The sequence below is a fragment of the Ovis aries genome, chromosome 3 (genome assembly GCF_016772045.2).
Source record: "Ovis aries strain OAR_USU_Benz2616 breed Rambouillet chromosome 3, ARS-UI_Ramb_v3.0, whole genome shotgun sequence".
In the NCBI taxonomy this organism is placed as follows: Eukaryota; Metazoa; Chordata; class Mammalia; order Artiodactyla; family Bovidae; genus Ovis; species Ovis aries.
Window position 1 is genome coordinate 207,280,988 of NC_056056.1, and position 6,745 is coordinate 207,287,732.

The following is a 6,745-nucleotide window of genomic DNA, read 5'->3' on the forward strand; positions in this document are numbered from 1 at the left end:
CAGGCTAGCAAAATAATGCTCAAAATTCTCCAAGTGAGGCTTCAACAGCACGTGAACGAAGAGCTTCCCAATGTTCAAGTTGGATTTAGAAAAGGCAGAGGAATCAGAGATCAAATTGCCAACCTTCAATGGATCATAGAAAAAGCAAGAGAATTCCAGAAAAACATCTACTCCTGCTTCCTGACTATGCTAAAGATTTTGACTGTGTGGATCACAACACACTGTGGAAAATTCTTCAAGAGATGGGAATATCAGACCACCTTACCTGCCTCCTGAGAAACCTGTATGCAGGTCAAGAAGCAATAGTTAGAACTGGATGTGAAACAACAGACTGGTTCCAAATAGGGAAAGGAGTATGTCAAGGCTGTATACTGTCACCCTGCTTATTTAACTTATATGCAGAGGACATCATGTGAAATGCCAGGCTGGATGAAGCACAAGCTGGAATCAAGATTGCCAGGAGAAATATCGATAACCTTGGATATGCAGGTGACACCACTCTTATGGCAGAAAGCAAAGAAGAACTAAAGAGCTCCTTGACGAAATTGAAAGAAGAGAGTGAAAAAGTTGGCTTAAAACTCAATATTCAGAAAACTAAGATCATGGCATCTGGTCCAATCACTTCATGGGAAATAGACAGGGAAACAATGGAAACAGTAAGATACTTTATTTTACTGGTCTCCAAAATCACTGTAGATGGTGACTGCAGCCATGAAATTAAAAGATTATTGCTCCTTGAAAGAAAAGCTGTGACCGACCTATTTCAGTTCAGTTGCTCAGTCATGTCTGACTCTTTGCGACCCTATGAACTGCAGCACACCAGGCCTCCCTGTCCATCACCAACTCCCGGAGTTTACCCAAACTCATGTCCATTGAGTCGGTGATGCCATTTAACCATCTCATCCTCTGACGTCCCCTTCTCCTCCTGCCTTCAATCTTTCCCAACACCAGAGTCTTTTCAAATGAGTCAGCTCTTCGCATCATGTGGCCAAAATAATGGAGTTTCAGCTTCAACATCAGTCTTTCCAATGAACACCTAGGACTGATCTCGTGTAGGATGAACTGGGTGGATCTCCTTGCAGTCCAAGGGACTCTCAAGAGTCTTCTCCAACACCACAGTTCAAAGCATCAGTTCTTCTGCATTCAGCTTTCTTTATAGCCCAACTCTCACAACCATACATGACTACTGGAAAAACCATAGCCTTGACTAGACGGATCTTTGTTGACAAAGTAATGTCTCTGCTTTTTAATATGCTGTCTAGGTTGGTCATAACTTTCCTTCAAAGGAGTAAGCGTCTTTTAATTTCATGGCTGCAATCACCATCTGCAGTGATTTTGAAGTCAGTCACTGTTTCCACTGTTTCCCCATCTATTTGCCAGGAAGTGATTCCCTTGATCTGCAAGGAGATCCAACGAGTCCATCATAAGGGAAATTGGTCCTGGGTGTTCATTGGAAGGACTAATGTTAAAGCTGAAATTCCAGTATTTTGGTCATATGATGCAAAGACCATACTCATTGGAAAAGACCCTGATGTTGGGAAAGATTGAAGGCAGGAGGAGAAGGGGACAACAGAGGATGAAATGGTTAGATGGCATCACCGACTCAAATGACATGAGTTTGGGTAAACTCCAGGAGTTGGTGATGGACAGGGAGGCCTGGTGTGCTGCAGTTCATAGGGTCGCAAAGAGTCAGACATGACTGAGGGACTGAACTGAACTGAACTGAACTGATAAGACCAGATACCATGACCTTAGTTTTCTGAATGTTGAGCTTTAGGCCAACTTTTTCACTCTCCTCTTTCACTTTCATCAAGAGGCTCTTTAGTTCCTCTTCACTTTCTGGCATAAGGGTAGTGTCACCTGCATATCTGTTATTGATGTTTCTCCTGGCAATCTTGACTCCAGCTTGCGCTTCATCCAGCCCAGCATTTCTCATGATGTACTCTGTGTATAAGTTAAATAAGCAGGGTGACAATGTGCAGCCTTGATGTACTCCTTTCCGTATTTGGAACCAGTCTGCTGTTCCATGTCCAGTTCTAACTGTTGTCCTGATCTGCATACAGGTTTCTCAAGAGGCAGGTCAGGTGGTCTGGTATTCCATCTCTTTCAGAATTTTCCACAGTTTCTTGTGATCCACACAGTCAAAGGCTTTAAAAGCAGAAATAGATGTTTTTCTGGAACTCTCTTGCTTTTTCAATGATCCAGTGGATGTTGGCAATTTGATCTCTGGTTCCTCTGACTTTTCTAAAACCAGCTTGAACATCTGGAAGTTCACAGTTCATGTATTGCTGAAGCCTGCCTTGGAGAATTTTGAACATTACTTTGCTAGCTTATGAGATGAGTGCAATTGCGTGGTAGTTTGAGCATTCTTTGGCATTGTCTTTCTTTGGGATTGGAATGAAAACTGACCTTTTCCAGCCCTGTGGCCACGGCTGAGTTTTCCAAATTTACTGACATATTGAGTGCAGCACTTTCACAGCACCATCTTTCAGGATTTGAAATAGCTCTACTGGAATTCCATCACGTCCACTAGCTTTGTTCGTAGTGATGCTTCCTAAGGCCCACTTGACTTCACATTCCAGGATGTCTGGCTCTAGGTGAGTGATCACAGCATCATGATTATCCGGGTTGTGAAGAACCTTTTTGTACAGTTCTTCTGTGTATTCTTGCCACCTCTTCTGAGTATCTTCTGCTTCTGTTAGGTCCCTACCATTTCGGTCCTTTATCAAGCCCATCTTTGCATGAAATATTCCCTTGGTATCTCTAATTTTCTTAAAGAGATCTCTAGTCTTTCCCATTCTATTGTTTCCCTCTATTTCTTTGCACTGATCTCTGAGGAAGGCTTTCTTATCTCTCCTTGCTATTCTTTGGAACTCTGCATTCAAATGGGTATATCTTTCCTTTTCTCCTTTGCTTTTCGCTTCTCTTCTTTTCACAGCTATTTGTAAGGTCGCCTCAGACAGCCATTTCAATTTTTTTCATTTCTTTTTCTTGGGCATGGTCTCGATCCCTGTCTCCTGTACAATGTCATGAACCTCCTTCCATTGTTCATCAGGCACTCTGTCTATCAGATCTAGGCCCTTAAATCTATTTCTCACTTCCACTGTATAGTCACAAGGGATTTGATTTAGGTCATACCTGAGTGGTCTAGTGGTTTTCCCCACTTTTTTCAGTTCAAGTCTGAATTTGGCAATAAGGAGTTCATGATCTGAGCCACAGTCAGCTCCTGGTCTTGTTTTTGCTGATTGTATAGAGTGTCTCCATCTTTAGCTGCAAAGAATATAATCAATCTGATTTCAGTGTTGACCATCTGGTGATGTCTATGTGTAGGGTCTTCTCTTGTGTTGTTTGAAGAGGGTGTTTGCTATGACCAGTGTGTTCTCTTGGCAAAACTCTGTTAGCCTTTGCCCTGCTTCATTCTGTACTCCAAGGCCAAATTTGCCTGTTACTCCAATTATTTCTTGACTTCTGACTTTTCATTCCAGTGCCCTATAATCACTGCAGATGGTGACTGCAGCCATGAAGTTAAAAGATGCTTACTCCTTGGAAGGAAAGTTATGACCAATCTAGATAGCATATTCAAAAGCAGAGACATTACTTTGCCAACAAAGTTTCATCTAGTCAAGGCTATGGTTTTTCTAGTGGTCATGTATGGATGTGAGAGTTGGACTGTGTGGTGTTGGAGAAGACTTCTGAGAGTCAACCAATCCATTCTAAAGGAGATCAGCCCTGGGTGTTCTTTGGAATGAATGATGCTAAAGTTGAAACTCTAGTACTTTGGCCACCTCATGCGAAGAGTTGACTCATTGGAAAAGACTGATGCTGAGAGGGATTGAGTGCAGGAGGAGAAGGGGATGACAGAAGATGAGATGGCTGGATGGTATCACCGACTCGATAAACATGAGTTTGAGTGAACTCGAGGAGTTGGTAATGGACAGAGAGGCCTGGCGTGCTGCGATTTATGGGGTCGCAAAGAGTCAGACACGACTGAACAACTGAACTGAACTGAACCCTATAATGAAAAGAACATCTTTTTTGGGTGTTAGTTCTAAAAAAGTCTTGTAGGTCTTCATAGAACCATTCAACTTCAGCTTCTTCAGCATTACTGGTCGGGGCATAGACTTGGATTACTGTGATATTGAATGGTTTGCCTTAGAAAGGAACAGAGATCATTCTGTCATTTTTGAGATTACATCCAAGTACTGCATTTCAGACTCTTTTGTTGACTATGATGGCTACTCCATTTCTTCTAAGGGATTCTTGCCCACAGTAGTAGATATAATGGTCATCTGAGTTAAATTCACCCATTCCAGTCCATCTTAGTTTGCTGATTCTTAGAATATCGACGTTCACTCTTGCCATCTCCTGTTTGACCACCTCCAATTTATGTTGATTCATGGACCTAACATTCCAGGTTCCTTTGCAATATTGCTCTTTATAGTATTGGACCTTGCATCTATCACCAGTCACATCCACAACTGGGTGTTGTTTTTGCTTTGGTTCAGTCCATTTATTATTTCTGCAGTTATTTCTCCACTGATCTCCAGTAGCATATTGAGCACTTACCAACCGGTGGAGTTCATCTTTCAGTGTCCTATCTTTTTGCCTTTTCATACTGTTCATGTGGTTCTCAATGTAAGCATACTGAAGTGGTTTGCCATTCCCTTCTCTAGTAGGCCACATTCTGTCAGACCTCTCCACTATTACCCGGCCATTTTGGGTGGTCCGACATGGCATGGCTTAGTTTCATTGAGTTAGACAAGCTGTGGTCCATGTGATCAGATCGGCCAGTTGTCTGTGACTGTGGTTTCAGTCTGTCTGCCCTCTGATGCCCTCTCTCAGTGCCTACCATCTTACTTGGGTTTCTCTTACCTTGGACGTGGAATATCTCTTCATGGCTGCTCCAGCAAAGCACAACCGCTGCTCCTTACCTTGAACATGGGGTAGCTCCTCTTGGCTACTCCTGTGCTGTGCAGCCACCAAAGCAGAGACATTACTTTGCCAACAAAGGTCCATATGGTCAAAGCTATCATTTTTCCAGTAGTCAAGTGTGGATGTGAAAGTTGTACCATAAAGAAGGCTGAGTGCTGAAGAATTGATGCTTTTGAACCGTGGTGTTGGAGTAGATTTAAAAAATATATATATATTTATTTTAATTGGGGGCTAATTACTTTACAATATTGTAGTGGTTTTTGCCATACATTGACATGAATCAGCCATGGGTGTACATATGTTCCCCATCCTGAAGCCCCCTTCCACCTCCCTCCCCATCCCATCCTCAGGGTGCAACGGCCCTGAGCACCCTGTCTCATGTATCGAACCTGGGCTGGTGATCTGTTTCACATATAATATTGTTTCAATGCTATTCTCTCAAATCATCTCACCCTTGCCTTCTCCCACAGAGTCCAAAAGACTGTTCTTTACATCTGTGTCTCTTTTGCTGTCTTGCATATAGGGTCATTGTTACCGTCTTCCTAAATTCCATATATATGCATTAGTATACTGTATTGGTGGAGAAGGAAATGGCAACCCACTCCAGTACTCTTGCCTGGAAAATCCCATGGATGAAGGAACCTGGTAGGCTACAGTCCATGGGGTTGCACAGAGTCAGACACGACTGAAGCCACTTAACATGGATGCATGCATGCATTGGAGAAGGAAATGGCAACCCACTCAAGTATTCTCGCCTGGAGAATCCCAGGGACAGAGGAGCCTGGTGGGCTACTGTCTATGGGGTCCGCACAGAGTTGGACACGACTAAAGTAACTTAGCAGCAGCATACTGTATTGGTGTTTTTCTTTCTGACTTACTTCACTCTGTTTAATAGGCTCCAGTTACATCCACCTCATTAGAACTGATTCAAATGTATTCTTTTTAATGGCTGAGTAATACTCCATTGAGTATATGTACTACAGCTTTCTTATCCATTCATCTGCTGATGGACATCTAGGTTGCTTCCATGTCCTGGCTGTTATAAACAGTGCTGCGATGAACACTGGGGTACATGTGTCTCTTTCAGTTCTGGTTTCCTCAGTGTGTATGCCCAGCAGTGGGATTGCTGGGTCATAAGGCAGTTCTATTTCCAGTTTTTTAAGGAATCTCCACACTGTTCTCCATAGTGGCTGTACTAGTTTGCATTCCCACCAACAGGGTAGAGGATTCCCTTTTCTCCACACCCTCTCCAGCATTATTTGCTTGTAGACTTTTGGATAGCAGCCATTCTGACTGGCGTGAAATGGTACCTCATTGTGGTTTTGATTTGCATTTCTGTGATAATGAGCGATGTTGAGCATCTTTTCATGTGTTTGTTAGCCATCTGTATGTCTTCTTTGGAGAAATGTCTGTTTAGTTCTTCAGCCCATATTTTGATTGGGTCATTTATTTTTCTTGAATTGAGCTGCAGAAGCTGCTTGTATATTTTAGAGATTAATTCTTTGCCAGTTGCTTCATTTGCTATTATTTTCTCCCATTCCGAAGGCTGTCTTTTCACCTTGCTTATAGTTTCCTTCGTTGTGCAAAAGGTTTTAAGTTTAATTAGGTCCCATTTGTTTATTTTTGTTTTTATTTCCATTACTCTGGGAGGTAGATCATAGAGGATCCTGCTGTGATTTATGTCAGAGGGTGTTTTGCCTATGTTTTCCTCTAGGAGTTTTATAGTTTCTGGTCTTGTGTTTAGATCTTTAATCCATTTTGAGTTTATTTTTGTGTATGGTGTTAGAAAGTGATCTAGTTTCATTCTTATACT